Raw genomic sequence first — 24,523 nt, forward strand, 5'->3', positions numbered from 1 at the left:
TATCTACAAGAGAGAGAGAGAGAGAGAGAGAGAGAGAGAGAGAGAGAGAAACTTGAACAATTATTAAAAGTTGATTTCAGTCACGCATTCACTTATAAAAGGCTTATAACAATTCCACCTCACAACATAATCTTTACAATATAATAACCGACTAACTACTGATCATCATCAACAATACATTTCTCATCCAAAACGCAATATAATCACATGACACATATATATATATCCTATAGTTATAATCATATAATACATACCATAATCATATAATACACATATAATCTCGTGGCCTTGCAAAAGCACTGATCACCCCCCTTCCTTCCACATTCAGAAAGCGTAATCACTCCAATTACCCACAAAATTCCGAGTCGATATCTTCCACCAGCCAGACTCCATTCTTCTCTCCTTCCACGCCACAGAATCGAATCCCGAGAAGACTTTTTCACTCGCAGTCTTTATTCCCAATTTATCTCACTGATAGGAATTGGCCTCTTTCTCTAATATTCCTCCCTGTTCCTAATTTTTTTTTTTTTTATTTCTTCTCCTATCCTCATTTTCTTTGCTTCTCCTGGACAAAGGTTGTCAGAGAGATCGATGCTGAGAAGATTAAATTTCTCTCTCTCTCTCTCTCTCTCTCTCTCTCTCTCTCTCTCTCTCTCTCTCTCTCTCTCTCTCTCTATATATATATATATATATATATATATATATATATATATATATATATATATATATATATATATATATGTATATGTATATATATATATATGTATGTATATATGTATGCATAAATATACATATGCATATATATATATATATATATACTATTATTATATATATTATATATTGTGTGTGTATATTATGTATTATTATACAGAATTCTCCACATTTCTCCCTAAATTATTAAGCAACTCTCTCAACCTCTATCTATCTATGAAGACAAAAACTCATCTCTCTCTCTCTCTCTCTCTCTCTCTCTCTCTCTCTCTCTCTCTCATTACCCCAGACCGACCTCCTCCTCTTCTCATTCTAGCATAAGAGAGAGAGAGAGAGAGAGAGAGAGAGAGAGAGAGAGAGAGAGAGAGAGAGAGAGTCCCTCCTTTTATAACTTCATCTCTATGACTTTTAACCTTTCATTCCCGGCCGTAAAATACCTCGACAATGTGCTTCCTCAGCCAAGCATTATTTCTCTTTTCAATTTGCGCGTCTCAAAGCCGGGTGCCGCCGGGTCGCTTCTCACAGATGGAGGGAGAGAAGAACTTCCACTATTTAGTATTTAGATTTTAATCCGAGTTTTTTTTTTTTTATTTGGAATGAAATATAGGATTTAGGCCAAAGGCCAAGCGCTGGGACCTACGAGGTCATTCAGCGCTGAAGAGGATACTGGGAGTAGCTTATTTCAAGGCTACAATTTTTTTTTATTTTCACGTACTTTCGTTTTATTATCGTAATTTTTTTTATCATTTATTTATTTTTAAGTTACAAACGTCAATTTTACAGTCATGTATTTTTTCATTTATTCATTATTCAGAAAAAATTTTTTAGTTTTATTTTCATCAATTTCTTTCATTTATACGTTTTCCGCTTGAAAATTTCTCTTCATTTATCCACTTTCTTCAATTCAGTTAATTATCGTATTATGAAGATTTCTATTCAAATACCTTCCTCGACATTTATGTACCAATTCTTGTATACCGATAATTATTTGTCAATATCGTTGTCATTCAAAGTTATCTGACGACTATAATTTTCAGATTGAAAAGGGGATTCGTTCAGTTCTTAGAAAGCTATTGTTTAGCTTAACGTTGAAATATATTTGCACAGATACAAGACCATGCTTCTGATAATTTTTTTAATTATTATTATTATTAATTATTATTATTATTATTATGTATTATTATTATTATTATTATTATTATTATCAAAAAATAAAGCAATAAAATGAATCACTAACCCATTAAAAAAAAAAGGTTCCCATATAACCACCAAATTTCCAAACGTGACTCAAAATGGAACCCCAAAAAAGATTTGAAACAGAGAGTCAAATCGACCCCCTTCACCCCCTCCACCCCCCACCCAAGCCCCTGAAAAAAAAAAAAAAAAAAAAAAAAAAAGTCGCCAGGCCAATTTAATTTCCGAAGCGTTTATCCCGGAAAAGAATTGAGCTTCTCGCTCGGCATTTCCCCCCCGGTTCCAATATTTCTCCAATGTCCCATATTTTTGCCGGCATAAAACACTTTTAGAAATCTAATGTCCGATATTTCTAATGCCCCGATATTTTTCCTCGGCGTCCCAGCGGCGTTTAGGGCCGTGGGCAAATTTCCCCAAGAGTTCAATTCTATTTCGGTGTATTGACTGAAAGACTTTTGTCGTCGCAATCCGCTTAAGTCACCCTCGTAAAGCCCTCGCGAATGTCGGGACGAGACTGACATAGTGACCCATATATTCAGCGACGATTACGTTTTCTTTGCCGAACAGCAGGAAACTGTTGTTTTCTTTTCAACATTATACTTTTCACATTAACCTTTGTTTCTGTAACGCCCCTACAAGATTGTCGTCAAACAATACATCATTCAATAAGAAAGATTCAATTACGTATAGAAAGATTCAGTTACGTATAGAACTATGAAAGCAAATAATTAAACTATTATTTGTCATACTTAGACCTTTACTGTCGCGACACCAATACAAGATAAGCCTTCTATAAATCAGTTAATATCACAGACGCTGTGTCATCATTTATAAATGTCAATGCTCTTTTATTTATGCACTGATTACCCACTGAATAATTACTATTTGCCTTAATACACACATCAATTTCGTTTTCACTACTAAAATAATCATTAAAGCCAACTCAATACTATTTACATTAACTGTCAAGACCAATAAAATTTCGATTATAATAACACTAATTGATATCAATCATGCTCACTATAACCACAACTAATAACAATTATAACCGAAACAAACTAAATATTTACATTAAACAAATTGTATAGATCCACCAAGGCTCCAAAAATTACAAAATTCATCAAAAGATGACGATTGGAAAAATGCCCAAATGTAAAAAAAAAAAAAAAAATTAAAAACGAAAATAATATTTACATTTAACAAAATGTAAACTTCCATGAAGACCCCCCCCAAAAAAAAAATATACACCCACAACTTCACTCACCTCCTTCACCCCCTCCCCACCCCCACCTAGTATATCCCAACTCCCCCGAACTGGGGCGTGCGCTTCGAGGGGCATCGTCATCTCCGTCCCCTCCTCCTTCAGGAGACGCCAATTGAGAAAGCCCCTTTACGACGACACTTCCTAAGGGCACTTTCTAAGGACACTTCCCGACCTTTCATCTCCCCTACTTTGAGCAATAACGCTACCGCAGTGGGGCTTTCCAGTCTTCAAACCCTTCAGTAAATAAAAAAAAAAAATACATATATATATATATAGTCTTCTTCCTTGCAATATGATGCTTGGAAGTACAGAGAGAGAGCTGAGAGAGAGAGAGAGAGAGAGAGAGACACTGTTTTGAGCATGAAGGATAATGGTATATAATCACTGACACTGAGAGAGAGAGAGAGAGAGAGAGAGAGAGAGAGAGAGAGAGAGAGAGAAGAGAGAGAGAGAGCTTTGAAATTTAGGCATCTCTGGTAAAATGATACACTACCCAAAGGAAATTTAGGTTTTGTGCTTACGTACATGTAATAAAACTGGAAACCATTTAACATATATTTTATCAAGGCTTAACTTAACGAGAGCAGAAATATAATGTCCATCTCTGCCAATTCACCAAAATAACAATTTGGAAAATGTGGAAAAAGAAAGTGTTCAAAACTCCCCAAATTAAAAATGAGCATAAGTAAAAAATAAATTCTATCATCTGATTTTTAAGTTTCAATTCTATCTCCAAACACCAATACTAAATATCATTTCAAATACTTATTTATCAAGTATAAAACCCATTGGAACGAGCAATCCAATGCCCCGTTCTAGTCCGGTCACGAAAAAATAAAACAAAGTAAAGAAAGGGAAAGATGATTACGACACAAAACCAGTTCTCTCAAAAACCCTACACGATAAAATAAGCCACACCACTAGAACCACCTCCCACACCACTACTTCATACCCAGTACACAAAACCTCAAAGCATCTTTCCACGATATGCACTACAAACCCCACCCCAACCCAGACAAACATCTCCCAGCCCAATATCAGTACATAATCCCCGCCAGTCTCAAGCATTTATTTCGATATCACGTCCGGGGAAGAAAATCCTCTCTTTTAGTAGAGACAAAGGATGCCGGGCTTAATACGAGGCATATTGACGCCTTCCATCTTGGGTCTTTCTTGCGCCGTCAAAAATACATAACAGCGTACGGTACCAACCCCCTCCCCGGGTCTAAATGCGGCCCCCCCCCCACCAGAACCACCGCCACCACCCCTACCTATCCGTCCCAAACCATCCACCACCTTGCCAGTTCTCCAACTCTTTCTCCACCACGGTCTCTAAACAATACAAAGTTTTTTCCTTCTTCTTCTTTCTTCTTTCTTCTTCTTCTTCTTCTTCTTCTTCTTCTTCTTCTCATAAAATCAGATTATTATTATTATTATTATTATTATTATTATTATTACAATCAATTTTTCAACAAACACACGCCCTCCCACGGTACCCAAGTCCACCTATACAACCATACAAACACACACACACAACCACCCAAATACAAGCACGTACGCAAACTTACCGCCGCCCATCCGCAAAGCCACAAACAACCCACAAACTTGCACGTAACAAACCACAAACGGTATACGCCGAGATCCCAATGGGAGCCACTAATCTAAACTTGGGCACCCTGTTCCTTTTTTATTTCTTTTTGCTACGCTCTATTTGCCAATATAAACCCTTCTATGAGAGAGAGAGAGAAAGAGAGAGAGAAGAGAATGTACATTTTGTTGGGCTAATTAATCAACTATAGAGAGAGAGAGAGAAGAGAATAAATATGGTTTGGATAGACTAAAATCAATTAACTAAACATGAGAGAGAGAGAGAGAGAGAGAGAAGAGAGAAGAGAGAGAGAGAGAGAGAGAGAAAGCATATAGTTTTGAATAGGCTGAAATCAGTGCTAAACTGAGAGAGAGGAGAGAGAGAATGGGTTCTCATGGTGACAACCAATGACGTAACCTTTGTGAAACACGGACACAGTTGATAAAGATTGCAACAACATTTAAGAGAGAGAGAGAGAGAGAGAGAGGCCGTGGCCGATGAAAAAACTTTCACCTCAGCGCCCCCTTGAAAGGATCCATTCAAAGTGGAAACTCGTTAAAATAGTATCCTTCAGTCCTTGTTTCCCTACTTTTAGGGCGAATTGCTGACGACTGCGGAGACGCCTCAGTTTGGGACTTTCTCTTTTAACAGTACTAAAATATTCTATATAGCGCTTTCCATAGATTTGCATATATATATATATATATATATATATATATATATATATATATATATATATATATATTCCTTCGACCTACAATTTCCTCTTATTTTTTTATTCCTAATCTACCCCTCGGTATCTATGTTTATTTTCTTTTACCATAATAACCTAAGGTCACCTCTCTCTCTCTCTCTCTCTCTCTCTCTCTCTCTCTCTCTCTCTCTCTCTCTTTCTTCAGCACTCTGACGTCATGGATTACTGAGACACCTTTCTCCCATACACAAAAACAAAAAGAAAAGCGGTAAAACAATTCTCTCTCTCTCTCTCTCTCTCTCTCTCTCTCTCTCTCTCTCTCTCTCTCTCTCTCTCTCTTTCTTTCAGATGTCATGGATTACTGAGACACCTTTCTCATACACAAAAACAAAAACAAGCGGTAAACAATTCTCTCTCTCTCTCTCTCTCTCTCTCTCCTCTCTCTCTCTCTCTCTCTCTCTCTCTCCAGCCTCAGATGTCATGAATAGTTAGGACACCTTTCTCTAAAACAAAACAATAACAAAGATTATATATCCAAATTCTCTCTCTCTCTCCTCTCTCTCTCTCTCAAAACTGCTAGAAATTCCTCTCTCATTCTCTCTCTCTCTCTCTCTCTCTCTCTCTCTCTCTCTCTCTCTCTCAGCCTCCAGATGTCATAGATGGTTGATGCTTTCTCCCAAACAAAGCAAAAGAAAACAATGGAATTCTCTCTCTCTCTCTCTCTCTCTCTCTCTCTCTCTCTCTCTCTCTCTCTCTCTCTCTCTCTCTCCAGCCTCAGATGTCATAGATGATTGAGACACCTTTCTCCCAAAACAAAAACAAAAAGAAAACAATAAAATTCTCTCTCTCTCTCTCTCTCTCTCTCTCTCCAGCCTCAGATGTCATAGATGATTCTCTCCCAAAACAAAAACTCTCTCTCTCTCTCTCTCTCTCTCTCTCTCTCCAGTCTCTGACGTCAAACATGATAGAGATATCTAACCTCCCAAAACGAAAAACAAAAACAAAAACAACAACGAAACAATAACAACAATCCTATCTCCCTGAAACGGTTCCTCGGCCGTACCGCCCCATCATCTCATCCTGTCAGGGAACCACCCGAAGTCTGTGACATTTTCTTCCTCATCACGACAGACGTCGGATTAAAGGGACGTCGCTCTGCACTTGTAACTTTGGGCCGTATCTGTCTAATCAAGGAGCGCGTGTTGAGAGAGAGAGAGAGAGAGAGAGAGAGAGAGAGAGAGAGAGAGAGAGAGAGAAAGAGAGAGAGAGAGAGATTGTCGTGGAGTCATTCCGGTTTTTACATGACTTCATGTTTTATTTGCTGAAAATTTCCTTTCATAATACATATCTAAATACATGCATACATAGATACACGTGCCTAAAATTCTGGAAGTCTGTGCTTTCCTGTTTTATAACGTTATATATATATATATATATATATATATATATATATATATATATATATATATATATATATATATATATATATATATATATATATATATATATATATATATATATATATATATATATATATATATATATATATATATATATATATATATGTCACAGTTTAAAAGGAAAGCGCAGACTTCAGAATTTAGCTATATGCATGTATGAATGTATGTATGTATGCATGAATGTATGTATTTATGCATGTATTATGAAAAGGAATTTTCAGCAAATCAGTAAAAACAGAATGACTATATATATATATATATATATATATATAAAATATATATATATATATATATATATATATATATATATATATATATATATATATATATATATATATATATATATATATAGAGAGAGAGAGAGAGAGAGAGAGAGAGAGAGAGAGAGAGAGAGAGAGAGTTCATTTTTCATGGCATAAACGGAAAGGACGCAATCTTCCCGGATTTTGTATCGCGCTAGCTAAAAGAAAAAAAAAGATCTTTGCAAAGTTACAAGATTACAGACTTGGGGGGAAAAAGTCTTGCATATTTTTGGACTCCTCGTATTAGCTCAAGCTTCCGGAGTAAAGGCTAATTTGAATTTCAGAGACTTACGAAGTCTTTGAGAGTTTTTTATTTTTTTTTTTTTGTGCCTACCTCCTCCTATGGTGATACGAGTGTGCCTGCATTTTTCATTTTACGTCAACAAAGATCTGTTGAAAACACTCCTGGAAGGCTGTTTTTTTATGCTTGGCGATCATTCTGCTTTTGGCGGTATGATTATTCTCTAGTATTTTGATAATCGTGTTTGTCAATCCTTTTGATTATATATATATATATATATATATATATATATATATATATATATATATATATATATATATATATATATATATATATATATATATATATATATATATATATATATATACATACATATATATATATATATATATATATATATATATATATATATATATATATAATGTGTATTAGTGTGCACAAAGTAATTATATCTAATGCTTTCTACAAGACCAACATAAACTGGAAAGAACATTTTATGAAATACTGAGAAGCGTTCTATAAACTAAACTACAAAAAACTATATCAGCTGGCATATGACTGTGCACAGATGCACAGTCGCACATAAAAGCATGACAATATAAAAGTTTTAGTAAAATTTAAATGAGAAGAAACACATTAACATGAGCAACTACACCAAATTTCTCAAAATATTTAATCTATTAAATCAAGAAAGTGATGTTAAAATCTATAGACTTCAAAATCAGACACAACCTTTAATGAAGTAACAAGACAAATCACGAATCAGTCATTACAATTTACTCCCTGCATAAGAAATAGTTAATCAACCAGCCTAATCTAATCCTCGCAAGAGAAATTAGTAATCACAGATTACTGCAAACTAAATCAGCAATCGCTTATCCCTCCAATAAGAGAAAACTATATAATCATTTCCAGCAGGAAAATTGAGACATTATTAATCCCTTTGAACACAACACCCCAATACGAGGAAACTAATAATCATTTACAAATATAACAAGTTAAAAAATGTGTCACAGTTTCTTCGGCGCAATCGAGTTTTCTGTACAGAGCATAATCAAGGCCACCGAAAATAGATCTATCGTCAGGTGGTCTCGGTATAATACTGTATGAGCCGCGGCCCATGAAACTTTCAGCCGGCCGTGGTGGCCTGTGTTGTTGCGTTGCCAGAAGCATGACCATGGCTAACTTTAACCTTAAATAAAATAAAAACTACTAAGGCTAGAGGGCTGCAATTTGTTGTGTTTGATGATTGGAGGATGGATGATCAACATACCAATTTGCAGCCCTCTAGCCTCAATAGTTTTTAAGACCTGAGGGCGGACAGACAAAGCCATCTTAATAGTTTTCTTTTACAGAAAACTAAAAATCAGTAACCATCTATTCCTTTCAACATAAAATGTCAGCTAATACTCGTATCCTTACAAACATAAGAAAACAGTACTGATTAGTCAATAACACTAAGAGAAATAGGGAATCAAACATTATTCCTGACAAGGGACATCAGTAATCATCGGTAATCACCTACGTCTACCAACAAGATATCACAGGTATCACTTAATAAGAGAAATCGGTTACCACAAACCACTAAAAATCAGTTATCACAAACCACTAAAAATCAGTTACCACAAACCACTAAAAATCAGTTACCACAAACCACTAAAAATCAGTCACCACAAACCACTAAAAATCAGTTATCACAAACCACTAAAAATCAGTTACCACAAACCACTAAGAATAAGAGAACCTCCACGCCACGAGAGAGACACCACTGACCAAAAAGAGAAAAACAAACCCAACCAGTCACCAGCAATAAATCCCAACAAGAGAGGAACCAATAACTGACAACCAGCCTGAGAGCCTCCCAACGAGAGAGGCGAAATATATTCGAAATAGCAACGGGGGGGAAGAAAATGGTCAGATAAAAATCTTTTTAAGAGCCGTAAGAGAGAGAGAGAGAGAGCGGTGGTTTTGCAGCATCCTCCTGAGATAAACACAGGGTTCCCTGGCAGCGGCATCCCTGAGATGCCTGGGGAAGGGAGGGTGGGGAGGACGGAAGGCTCTTCTCACTGCGGTGCTTCCCTACCCAATTCCCCCCCCCCCCCTTTCGTCCCTCGGCCACTATCCCGGCACGCGATAGCCTCCTCTCCATCTCTCGTTCATTATTCACTTATTTATTTATTATTCATTTATATATATTGACCAAATGAGCATCGAGTGGATGGTAACGATACGCTGCTAAAAGCATGAAATCGACCAGAATGATTCATCATCTGCATCCTCGCATTTGATATGAGCGTATGTTCACCTCTCATCTGTGACTGTATAAACTGCGCAATAAAACTATCAGTTTAGGTTTGTGAATCTCTCTCTCTCTCTCTCTCTCTCTCTCTCTCTCTCTCTCTCTCTCTCTCTAGTCAGAAATACGTCAAAATGCAAGACTATCATGGCAAATCTCATATTCTGTTCACTCGCGTAACAAGTAAAATATGCGTCGGTTTCTTCGGCGCAATCGAGTTTTCTGTACATCGTATAATCAAGGCCACTGAAAATACATCTAATTTACTATGCTGTATGAGCCGCGGCCCAGGAAACTTTAACAACGGCCTGGTGGTGGTCTGACCTATATCAATACCGGATGCACGATTATGGCTAACTTTAACATTGAATATAATAAAAACTACTGAGGCTAGAGGGCTGCAATTTGGTATGTTTCATGATTGGAGAGTGAAAGATCAACATAGCAATTTGCAGCCCTCAACATACCAATTTGCAGCCCTCTAGCCTCAGTAGTTTCTAAGATCTGAGGGCGGACAGAAAAGTGCGGACAGAATAAAATGCGGACGGACAGACAAAGCCGGTACAATAGTTTTCTTTTCAGAAAACTAATAGAAGTATCTAACTCAGGCATTCCTTACGATCATTCAAGAGGGACATAAAACTGTAAGCTAAAGCTAACAGCATGATTTTACAATTACTAATAAAATTTCTTGTAAAGGAAACCTGAGTTTTCAAATCGTAAATAAACAAAAAATAATAATACGAATGAGAAAAATATACAGGATATTTCAAACAATACAGCATAATTACAATTCTTAATCAAATGAACTAATACAGACACTTCAAAGTAAAATATTTAAAATTAACTTGGGATAGAAAGGGATAGAAAATTATTTTTGAAAAGGGGATAAAACAGACACAAGGGATAGAAGATTATCTCTGACACAAGAATAGAAAAATATCTCTGACAAAGGGGTAAAACATACACACAATCTAAAAATGAATTTATCTACATACAATACACAAACAACAAAAGTAATAGCATTAAAATATAAAAATCGACAATACAAACTACGAAGGGAAAAGACCCAAATCAAAATTTTTAAAAACAAAAAAAAAAGGAACCCCTAGAATAAACTTCCATGACAAAATCACAACGGAAAACTAAGGAAACAGATAATAAAAGGGTTAATAAACGAGGCTTGAAATAGCCTGACGAGGCTAAATAAGAGACTCGAAGTCGTCCGGAATGAGGTTCGTGTCTCCGGGTCTTCTGGTGAATGAGGAATCCCCCGCATGGAAGGCAGGAAGGAACGAAGGAAGGCAAAGCTAAAGTTAACTGTAATTGAGACAAAGCACGCGACCTCTCCCTTCCCCCAACGCTAGGATAGAAGGGGGGAGGGGTGGACCACATAGTGGCGGAAAAAAAAAAAAAAAAAAAAGGACACGAAACAGCAAAATAATTGTTGTAAAATAATTGAGTATGGATACGAAAATTAAATCAGTTGGAGACGAGAAGGGGGTGGGGGTGGCGGTTAGACCACATACGGGTAAAAAAAAATAGACCACATACGGGTAAAAAAAAAAAAAAAGGCGCCGAATTATCTTCTGCGCACCCGATTTTTCTGTACAGCCGCTACAGCGTCTAATCAATGCCACCAAAAATAGATCTATCTTCTGGTGGTCTACGTATAATGCTGTATGAGCCGCGCCCCATGAACCTTCACCCATGGCCTGGTGGTGGCCTGTCCTATATCGTTGTCAGACGCACGACTATGGCTAACTTTAACCTTAAACCAAATAAAAACAACTAAGGCTAGAAGGCTGCAATTTGGTGTGTTTGATGATAGGAGGGTGGATGATCAACATACTAATTTGCAGCCCTCTACCCTTGGTAAGTTTTTAGGATCTGAGTGCGGACAGAAAAAGTGCGGACGGACAGACAAAGCCGGCACAACAGTTTTCTTTTACAGAAAATCTAAAAAAGGACATGAAACTACCAAATAACTGGTGGACGACCGTCCTTTGAGTATGGATATGAAAACAAAATCGGTTGGAGACAAGACCACGTGGAAGCGAAAAAATTATAAAAAAAATTACACATGAAGTGGCCACATAATCGGTGTAAGGTTGTCTTTTGAGTAGATGTGTGAAAATTAAACCGGATGAAGACAGGAAAACAAAACAAAACGAAAATAAAAAAAAAAGGAAAGAAAACTCGTTTATCAGCATCAGTGTAAGGCAGTGAGGGAAAATTCAAGAATAGATTTTAAACATCGACCAAAAAAGCACCGTAATCTTGACAATAACATAGGTAATAAGAGAGGTAGGACATTAAGTATCACATCAGAAAAACAGAGGAAAAAAAATGGGTGATTTCGTTACGCCTGGTGTAAGGAAATAAACGTTGGTATTTAGAAAGATAGTACATTTAATGTCGCAGCAGAATAGGAAAGTTGAATACGAACGGAATCCCAGTAAAATAACAACAAATATGTATAAAATCTTATAAAATACTGCCCGTCATAAACGAACTTTATATCGTGGTGAAAGAACAGTGCGTTTAGGCCAGGGGTTCCCAACCTTTTTGTTCTTCTGTACCCCCGGGGCATTTTAATAGACTCCTGTGTACCCCTAAAAAATGAGGATGAAAAAGAAAGACAATGAGACCGACATTGTGATTTAATCTTATTATGAAATCTGTGTGTGTAGACTGCACCTTTTCATGCCCGGGGGTACGGGTACAGATTACAGCCGCGGCGAAGTTCCACAATAGTGAATAACAAAATGGTATTCACCCAACTCTTAATATAACTTAAGTAAAAGCTTTGCTTACTAAAATGAGGAAATTAAAAAAAGACACGACAGATTACATGCTGATTACATCATGTATTGCGCAGTACTGGCTATTCTCTCAGATCCAATGTACCCCCCTGAGGAGTACAAGTGCACCTCTGGGGGTACATGTACCCCAGGTTGGGAACCCCTAGTTTAGGCAAATAATGGTGAAATATGTGTGCTTACAACAATTTAATAAATGGGTTTACATAAGACACTGTCTTACACTATTGTTACACCACCTTGAACTTATTTGCCGTAAGTATGAGCTCAGTAATCTCGACGTTCACTTTGAACTCAAATTTACTATGAAGTATTCTTGATAAAATAAATAAACCAAATCACAAATTAATAAAAAAATACTTCAAACTATACTACAACAACGAATACAGCCGTGATAACCATACCCTTAAATGAAGGGAATTAGACCATAAATACAACGCAACAAAAGCAACAAGCAGCTCTCTCTCTCTCTCTCTCTCTCTCTCTCTCTCTCTCTCTCTCTCTCTCTCTCTTGGCAGCATGCAAAACGCATCCAACGCGTTTCCCCCAGCACCCAATAAACGACCCTGAATTATGCAATTCCAATTATGTAAAATGCACATTATGGGGGCTCTCCTCCTCCTCCTCCTCCTCCTCCTCCTCCTCCTCCTCCTCCTCCTCCTCCATCCAGTATATGAGACCTATAAAACTGTCGGCCAATAAGAACGAGCTCTCTGCGCCAAAATGCTACACTCTGTCCATCCATTTCACGTCTATTCGAACGCCGTTCTCTCGACGCCAAAATCAGATGGAGAATTCAGCAGTGCATTCGGGAACAGACACCAAGTCTCCTGCGGTTCAAATTGCAGATCAAGGATCGAACTGAATTGGGTTCAAGACTCGGTCTAAAAAAACGTTCATTAGTCGAGTTCAGAAGTGCTGTTTATGGCTGAAGTACAGAACTGTAATTCAGAACTGCAGTACGAGAATCATGTTGAGATATGTAGTTCATGAATCGAATTAAAAAAAAGGGGGCTGAATATGAACTCGAAAATGCAGCTTAAGGATCCACTCCGGAAGTGAATGTAGATAAAGAGTACGCATATGGCTGAAACAGATTTAACTGCATAAGATTTTAGATAGTGAACTCTCATCACAGTAACAAACTTGTCGTTTCACATAACTGAGATAAGGTACTAATTTAGAGGCGAGTTTGAAGTTTATGAACAAACTGTTTTTATAAAGAAACTTCTTCACAAAAATACTTTGTCGATAAACTTCAAACCTCGCCACTAAAAGGTACATTACCTTACTTACTTAAAACGAAAAGTTTGTCACCATGACGAGAATTCCATCATTATAATCATATGCAAATCGATTTCTGTTATGTAGCTGCTGAGGCGAGACTAAGAACCACACACCGAAAGAAATCAATCTCGCACACTCACACACACATACATACATATATACATATATATATACACTAAATACACACACACATATTTATATATAAATATACATATAATATACTGTATATATATACATATATGTACTAAACATACACACACACACACACACACACACACACACTATATATATATATATATATATATATATATATATATATATATATATATATATATATATATATATATATATATATATATATATATATATATATATATATATATATAGAGTGTAAGTATGTATTTGTATGTGTGTTTATAAACACAGTTCAACAACAAAACACATCAAGGACGCCCACGCGGAGAGCGTCAACCCAGCACTACGGGAGGAAACGCCTCACACATAACCGGTGCCATAGAGCTTAGCAACCATGGCCATTAGACCAGTTATACGACGTACTACTAGGGCTTTGACGCCCCTAATAATATGGCTTTAATGCCCTGATACACCATAGCTACAGCGAACAGCCCCCGACGCCGCGTTAACGCAATTAGGGCGTACGTAAGCACGCCCGCCGATACTCTACCGCGGGCTGAATTGTACTTTATGAAAGGAACCGCGTTTTAATTATATTTCCAGCGCATTAACGTCAGCTATGGCGCGAAAACCGAGGAAGTAACGTAATTACCTACATCTACGAAACGTAATTTTATTATGGGAAAAAAATTACCAAAATGACAATTTTCGTTTATAAAACATATTTGTGTGAGGCATAATTTGCATATATTAATTACCTGGTTTCGTAAAATCTCACAAGAGGCAGTTAACAAAAAACAAAAATATCTGGTAAGTGTTCTATAAAAGAAACTGTACAACAATACTCAACTTACAAACTAAAAACTTGACTACAGAATCCGTTATGATTGTTTCAATTAGATTGCGCTAGTTACAAAAAATCTCCGGTAGTGTCTCTACAGCGCAGCCTATATAAAAAAGAGAACACTACCACGAATGCATTCAAAGTTTAGATGTTAGGTGTGCTAAGGCCATATACTTTCCGCTTATAAAGAATCACAAAGAAATTTAAAAACTGCCTGAAGTATTCAGTCTTTTTAAACCTAAAATAATAATAATAATAATAATAATAATAATAATAATAATAATAATAATAATAATAATAATAATAATATGAAACTTTATGAAGTACTCAGTCTTCCTAAGACTAAAATAATAATAATAATAATAATAATAATAATAATAATAATAATAATAATAATAATAATAATAATAATAATAATAATAATAATAATAATAATAATAATAATAATAATAATAATAATAATAATAATAATAATAATAATAATAATAATAACAAAAAGTAGTAGTAGTAGTAGTAGTAGTATACAATAAAATGCATCAGTCAGGCAAGTTCTGGGGTGAAAATCTCTACGGACATTAGTACCCACAGTTAACTATGTAACACGAGATTCCGATCTGGCCCGACGATGCGGAAACTAGAAAATTAAACCATAACATTAAAAAGTGACTGATCTTTTACAAATAGCAATTCCAGAAAAGTTCCAGAGAAATATCGATCCCATAATGAAAAGCGTTCATAGAAAATACGGAAACCTCATATGGCATAAACCATAAACCTAAAATTGATAAAAACTAATAATAAAACCCATGATAAAAATCTCAGGTCTTATTTTTTCACGGCAGCCTCGTAAATTACCACTGTAGTTGTAACGCCGGAATACATATACCAAGTATTCTATTAGTAACCCACGAATTACGATAAAATTATACCAAAGAAAAAAAATCAGCGTGTTCTCTCTCTCTCTCTCTCTCTCTCTCTCTCTCTCTCTCTCTCTCTCTCTCTCTCTCTCTCACTCCTCTATAATTTACAAAAAAGCCTATTTCGTAAACTTCACTTAAAATCCATTATATAACATTAACATGGCTACAACAATCTATGTTTTAGTATTAACAAACAACTCAATATTAGTCTGCAAAGAGAAGCCAAGAAAACATCAAAAACAAAACTGGGCTATAAAACGCTCATTAAAGAAAATGGGCCGGCCCTATGAGAGTCCGAAAATATGGCTCGGTGGCTGGTAAATCTACTTTAGAAGAAGAAGAAGAAGAAGAAGAAGAAGAAGAAGAAGAAGAAGAAGAAGAAGAAGAAGAAGAAAATAAAACAAATAAAACGACCAGGGCATAAAAAAATGACGAATTCATCTGTTAAACAACTAATAATAATAATAATAATAATAATAATAATAATAATAATAATAATAATAATAATAATAAGAAGAAGAAGAAGAAGAAGAAGAAGAAGAAGAAGAAGAAGAAGATAATAAAACACCTCAAAACACGAACCTTCAAATAATAATAATAATAATAATAATAATAATAATAATAATAATAATAATAATAATAATAATAATAATAAAAGCAAAGCAAAAATACAGTTAATAAAAAAAGAGTAAAAATGAAGCAAATAAAAAAAAAGACCCACAGAACGCGAAAAGCAGAAGCCGTGGGTGGCGTGACACACAGTGGGCGTCTTCCCCATCTAAGTTTTAGGGGGAGCCCGACAAATCCGGCAAGACGTGTCCCTTAAGCTCTGCGGCCGCATCTTGCCCGGCAACCACGACACACCGGCTTTAGGGTACGTAAGAAACCCTGCTCTTGCTGCTTCCACTCCGGCGGTGTCACGGACACGCACACACACATACACAAACAGTTTCACAGACATGCAGACACAGGCACGAAGCAGCTTCGCAGACACACTCATACTCAAAACAGCTTCATAGATACATACAAAACAGCTTCAGAAACACAAAGCAGCTTCACAGACACACTCATACTCAAAAGAGCTTCACAGACACACTCATACTCAAAACAGCTTCATAGATGCATACACAAAACAGATACAGAAACACATACAAGCTTCACAAACAAACTCATACTCAAAACAGCTTGACAGACACACTCGTACTCAAAACAGCTTCATAGATACATACATAAAACAGCTACAGAAACACATAAAAGCTTCAGACACACTCATACTCAAAACAGCTTCACAGACTCACTCATACTCAAAACAGCTTCACAGACACACTCATACTCAAAACAGCTTCACAGACTCACTCATACTCAAAACAGCTTCACAGACACACTCATACTCAAAACAGCTTCACATATACATACGCAAAACAGCTTCAGAAACACAAAACAGCTTCACAGACACACTCATACTCAAAACAGCTTCACAGATACATACGCAAAACAGCTTCAGAAACACAAAACAGCTTCACAGACACACTCATACTCAAAACAGCTTCACAGATGCATACAAAACAGCTTCAGAAACACAAAACAGCTTCACAGACACACTCATACTCAAAACAGCTTCACAGATACATACGCAAAACAGCTTCAGAAACACAAAACAGCTTCACAGACACACTCATACTCAAAACAGCTTCACAGATGCATACGCAAAACAGCTTCAGAAACACAAAACAGCTTCACAGACACACTCATACTCAAAACAGCTTCACAGATACATACATAAAACAGCTTCAGCAACACAAAACAGCTTCACAGACACACTCACACTCAAAACAGCTTCACAAATACATACGCAAAACAGCTTCACAGACACACTCATACTCAAAACAGCTTCACAGATACATACGCAAAACAGCTTCACAGACACACTCATACTCAAAACAGCTTCACAGATACATACGCAAAACAGCTTCAGAAACACAAAACAGCTTCACAGACACACTCATACTCAAAACAGCTTCACAGATACATACGCAAAACAGCTTCAGAAACACAAAACAGCTTCACAGACACACTCATACTCAAAACAGCTTCACAGATACATACATAAAACAGCTTCAGAAACACAAAACAGCTTCACAGATACATACATAAAACAGCTTCAGAAACACAAAACAGCTTCACAGACACACTCACACTCAAAACAGCTTCACAAATACATACGCAAAACAGCTTCACAGACACACTCTTACTCAAAACAGCTTCACAGATACATACGCAAAACAGCTTCACAGACACACTCATACTCAAAACAGCTTCACAGATACATACATAAAACAGCTTCAGAAACACAAAACAGCTTCACAGACACACTCACACTCAAAACAGCTTCACAAATACATACATAAAACAGCTTCACAGACACACTCACACTCAAAACAGCTTCACAAATACGCAAAACAGCTTCACAGACACACTCATACTCAAAACAGCTTCACAGATACATACGCAAAACAGCTTCACAGACACACTCATACTCAAAACAGCTTCACAGATACATACGCAAAACAGCTTCAGAAACACAAAACAGCTTCACAGACACACTCATACTCAAAACAGCTTCACAGATACATACGCAAAACAGCTTCAAAAACACATACCAGCTTCACAGACACATACACGCACAGACAAAACAACATCACAAACACGGAACAGCTTAACAGTCACACGCACAAAACAGCTTCAAAACCACGCACACACAGACACACACGCACAAAACAGCTTTACAGACACACAGAATAAACAACGACATACACACAACAACCTCTCACACACAGACATACACACACAAAAGCCTCACAAACACGGAAATAAAACAGCTTTACAGACATACACAGACACATAACAGCCTCAGAAACACAGACACTAAAACAGCTTCACACACACATGCGCGCGCGCAGAAAACAGTTTCACAAATACACATATTTACACACACACACACACAAAAAACAAAAAACACACACAAAACTGCTTTACAGCCACGCACAGACATAAAAACTTCACAGGCGTAAAACAGCTTTACACAAAACACAAGAAACAGCTTCACAGATACGCAAAAGCCAAATCAGCTTCACAAACACAAACACACACAAACCAACTTCAAAGACGCATATGCACGCAAGCACGCACGCACGTCAAAAAGCTTTACACTCAAGCAGTCACATATGAACAAAAGGAAGAGTTGGTAGTGAGTAATGGGACGCTGTGTTTAATCATCTTTGATAAAGTTACACCTAAGGTAAATCTTATAAATCAACCAACCAACAGGTAAGAAAGAAGCAATAAAATGCACCATTTCTTCCGCAGAGAGAGAGAGAGAGAGAGAGAGAGAGAGAGAGAGAGAGAGAGAGAGAGAGAGAGAGAGAGAGAGAGAGAATATTTAACAAATCCCTGCAAAAGCAAAAAAAAAGGAGAGAGAATAATTAACAAATACCTGCAAAAGCAAAAAAAGAGAGAGAGAGAGAGAGAGAGAGAGAGAGAGAGAGAGAGAGAGAGAGAGAGAAATTAATAAGTTACTGTACAAGCAAAAAAGAGTGAGAGAGAGAGAGGGGGGGATAGAATAATTAACAAATCCCTAAACATGCAAGAGAAAAAGAGAGAGAGAGAAGAGAGAGAGAGACAAAGAGAGAGAGAGAGAGAGAGAGAGAGAGAGAGAAATAATTAACAAATCCCTGCACAAGCAAAAAAAAAGAGAGAAAATAATTACAAATCCCTGCACAAGGAAAAAAAGAGAGAGAATAATAAACAAATCCCCGTACCCGCAAAAAAATAAAAGAGAGAATAATGAACAAAATCCCTGCACAAGCAAAATAAAAAGAGAGAATAATGAACAAATCCCTGCACAAGCAAAAAATAAAAGAGAAAGAATAATGAACAAATCCCTACACAAGCACAAAAAAAGAGAGAAAATAATTAACAAATCCCTGCACAAGCAAAAAAAAAAGATAAAAAACTCACAAATCGACGAAAATCGGTTCAGATATAAAAAGCGGCGAGTGAAATCAAAAACTTGTGTAAATAATTTCGAGGAATATAGATCGCGCTCCGTTCAAGCTTTCGAGTGCCACTTGAAGCACTGTCAACAACCGGGGGTACAATTTACTTAATGGATGAGCAAGAGAGAGAGAGAGAGAGAGAGAGAGAGAGAGAGAGAGAGAGAGAGAGAGAGAGAGAGAGAGAGCTGTGATGGGCGAAATCAAGCGCATTTCAATGAATGTCGAGATATTGGCAATTTTATAATTGTTGCGATCGGAGGGGAAATGTTCGGGTTTTGTACGTGTAAAATTTTTAAAAATAAACGACAATATTTCGATCATTTTTTTTTATATATTAGGAAGGTTTTTTGTGTAAATGGTAATGTTCATATACGACTTTATACACATACACATACATAGACACACACATTAATATCTATATATATATATATATATATATATATATATATATATATATATATATATATATATATATATATATATATATATATATATATATATATATATATATATATATATATATATATATATATATATATATATATATATATATATATATATATATATATATATATATATATATACTTATTATACATATATATATATAATCACATCTCGTTATTTTCCATCATAATCCTAACACGTTCGGAGAAAAAGACTTACCTATTCAATTACAATAAAAAAAATAATCCATTTCCAATACACTGGTTTTCCATAATCGCTACCTTCTACGGAAAGCGTTCAGATACGGTAAGAATAAAAGAGAGAGAGAGAGAGAGAGAGAGAGAGAGAGAGAGAGAGAGAGAGAGAGAGAGAGAGAGAGAGAGAAAAGCCTCAATCATTTTCCGATATTTTAGCTACTCCATATCGATTCCGAAGTTCGGGGTTAAGTGTTCGGCTTCGGCGGAGTTACAGATAGATTCGAGCCCTCCAACGGCTGTGTTCTTGTTCCTTTCCCTGCCTAGGTTTCTTTGGCCAAGCGAGTTTCTGTTCTTGTGGCCTCAGCCCGGGTTTCTCTTTTAGCCGCGGTCCATACATAATTCTTTTCTTTCTTTTTTTCATTCAAAAGCTAAACGGGATTTTAATAACAAATACCTAGGAACTATTCGTAATTTTTCAGAAAAATATCAAACACACCATTCAAACAATAACAGTAAAAGAAAATCCATTAAAACATGATTAAATAATCCGTTTACTTATAAAACACCCTTGGAATGGAAAGTGGAATTTTGGCCAAAGACAAAGCGCTGGGACCTACGAGGTTCATTCAGCGCTGAAACGGAAATTGACAGTAAGAGGTTTGAAAGGTATAACAGGAGGAAAACCTCGCCATTGCACCATGAAACAACTGTTAGAAGAGGGTGGCAAGTAAGATGGAAGAAATAGAATATGAACGGAGGTACAGTAAAAGAAATGAAGGAGCTACAACTAAGAGTCAAACTGACGCTGCAAAGAACCTTAAGTAACGCCTACAGAACACCGGGTGAGGTACACTGCTGACACTGACCCTCTACAGGGATAAAACATCCTTGCTTATAGCAATACACAAAACCTGGGTTACGGAAAATGGTCAGCAGCTAGCGCGAATTTCTATAACTTGGCTACAAATCATCTCCTTCGTTTAGTGATTTTATTTCTGACCGTCAATTCAAATAATAATTCGCCTAATCTCAGTCTGGTTTTGTATACTAGAAGATTTCAGGTTGTGAAAACACTTGACAAAATTTCCCTCGAATGACATAAGGAAGAAGAAACTACACAACACAGGAAAACATGTTCAGTAAATATAGAAACAAAAGTCATCAACTAACTTTTTCACAATATTCATCAAGGATCTGTTGGAAGAATCTTGGCTTCTTTCACCAAGGATCTGTTAGAAGAATCTTGGCTTCTTTCACCAAGGATCTGTTAGAAGAATCTTGGCTTCTTTCACCGAGGATCTGTTAGAAGAATCTTGTCTTCTTTCACCAAGGATCTGTTAGAGAAATCTTGGCTTCCTTCATCAAGGATCTGTTAGAAGAATCTTGGCTTCTTTCATCAAGGATCTGTTGGAAGAATCTTGGCTTTTTTCACCCAGGATCTGTTAAAGGAATCTTGGCTTCTTTCACCAAGGACCGTTTAGGAGAATCTTGGCTTCTTTCACACAGGATCTGTTGGAAGAATCTTGGCTTCTTTCACCTAGGATCTGTCAGAAATATCTTGGCTTCCTTATCAAGGATCTGTTAGAAGAATCTTTGCTTCTTTCACCAAGGATCTGTTAGAAGAATCTTGGCTTCTTTCACCAAGGATCTATTAGAAGAATCTTGGCTTCTTTCATCAAGGATCTGTTGGAAGAATCTTGGCTTTTTTCACCCAGGATCTGTTAGAGGAATCTTGGCTTCTTTCACCAAGGACCTGTTGGAAGAATCTTGGCTTCTTTCACACAGGATCTGTTAGAAGAATCTTGGCTTCTTTCACCTAAGATCTGTCAGAAGAATCTTGGCTTCCTTATCAAGGATCTGTCAGAAGAATCTTGGCTTCTTTCATCAAAGATCTGTCAGAGGAATCTTGGCTTCTTTCATCGAGGGTCTGTTAAAAGAATCTTGAGTGCTTTCACCAAGGATCTGTTAAAAGAAACTTGGCTACTTTCATCAAGGATCTGTTAGAAGAATCTTGGCTTCTTTCATCAAGGATCTGTTAGAAGAATCTTGGCTTCTTTCATCAAGGATCTGTTAGAAGAGTCTTGGCTTCTCTCACCAAGGATCTGTTAGAAGAATCTTGGCTTCTAAGTTGAGATCCCATCAAAAATATAAGTTATTAAGGTTATCCTACACTGAAATTATTATTAAACATTCTAATTTACAAGGCAGTCTAAATATGGAAAACTAATAGTTAATAGATGAACATTACTGCATCAGTTCCACGCACCCCCAAATGAATTAAATGCTTCACGCCGAACAACGAAGCCTCACCTTATGAGACCGCTTCTCATGAGCTGCGTTCGGCCATAAATTATCGTAATCGCTTTAAACAAACGACAAGAACAACGTCATCCATTTCACTTCCCCGTTGCGAGAAGAACACTTAATAATCTTCCTCCCCTCCACATTAATTCCACCTTCGTCATTAACCGTATCACTTACCATCATCATCCTCATTGTCATCATCATCTGGACGATCATCTACAATGCAAAACGCATGATGATGACATCGACTATGAGCCCCTAACTCTCCATCCCCCCACCTCCCCCTCCCCAGACACACCCATCCCCCACCCCCAGCCTCCAGCCGCAAATACGTTTTCCGATACTATTACCGCAGGATCAGCACATGGGTTTAGTGTTTCTTTTTATTCAGGTAACACAAAGGAACATCGTCTCTCTCTCTCTCTCTCTCTCTCTCTCTCTCTCTCTCTCTCTCTCTCTCTCTCTCTCTCTCTCTCTCTCTCTCTCTCTAAGTGATTCTAATTTTATCGGTTCCTATATTCAGATATTCAGAATCAAAATTCTTGATTCTTTCATCATAAATTAACTTACCCAACTTGAGTACAAAATCTGTGATTAGAGTCTCTCTCTCTCTCTCTCTCTCTCTCTCTCTCAGTGATTCTAGTTTTATCGGTTCCTATAATCAGAATGAAGCTTGTTTAATTTTCTTCATCACAAAATCACTTACCCAATTTGAGTATGGAATCTGTGATAAGAGTCTCTCTCTCTCTCTCTCTCTCTCTCTCTCTCTCTCTCTCTCTCTCTCTCTCTCTCTCTCTCTCTAAGTGATTCTAATTTTATCGGTTCCTACATTCAGAATTAAAATTCTTAATTTCCTTCATCACAAAATAGCTTATCTAACTTGAGTATGGAATCTATGATTAGAGCTCTCTCTCTCTCTCTCTCTCTCTCTCTCTCTCTCTCTCTCTCTCTCTCTCTCTCTCTCTCTCTCTCTCTCTCTAGAGACAAAACTGCTTTAAATGCATACACGTACCACCAACAAAGGGCGCGTTTTCACTTCATAATATAAATAAGAAACTCAAATGACTGGAATACGAGGATAATCCCAAAGAACGTAATATATTTATGCATATAAAAATTCACAATAACTGCAATTCACCGCAATTTCAATCCCGACTTATAAAAATCGCTAAGTTAAACGATAGGTAAACAAACTACCAATAATTTATTTACCGCACGTAAATAAACTATTATCAAATAAAAGGATTGTTATGAGAAGCACGGTGCATTAAGAAGGGTGCGTGACTCGGCACTCTGATATCCTTAAACACAAGGTAAATATTAATCTTTCGGTGGGATATATGCACGGACATGTATTTAAACATTATGGGTACGGTCATGTATACGTAAATGCACATGTATACATCCACACAAAAACACATACACACACATACTGTATATATATATATATATATATATATATATATATATATATATATATATATATATATATATATATACATACATAATAATATATATAACATATAATAAATTATATAATAATATATACAATAAATATTACTTATATAATATATATATATACACATACATATACATACATCTATATATAGTGTGTGAGCAAGCACTTATGTATTTATGTAAACATATGTATGAATGCGTACATACATAACCAAGCTTTAACGAACACACACACACACACACACACACACACACACACACACACACACACACACAACTGCTGCTTCGACCCTCCTGCCTGCCATAC

This window comes from Macrobrachium rosenbergii, chromosome 1 (assembly GCF_040412425.1).
Source record: "Macrobrachium rosenbergii isolate ZJJX-2024 chromosome 1, ASM4041242v1, whole genome shotgun sequence".
Classification (NCBI taxonomy): domain Eukaryota; kingdom Metazoa; phylum Arthropoda; class Malacostraca; order Decapoda; family Palaemonidae; genus Macrobrachium; species Macrobrachium rosenbergii.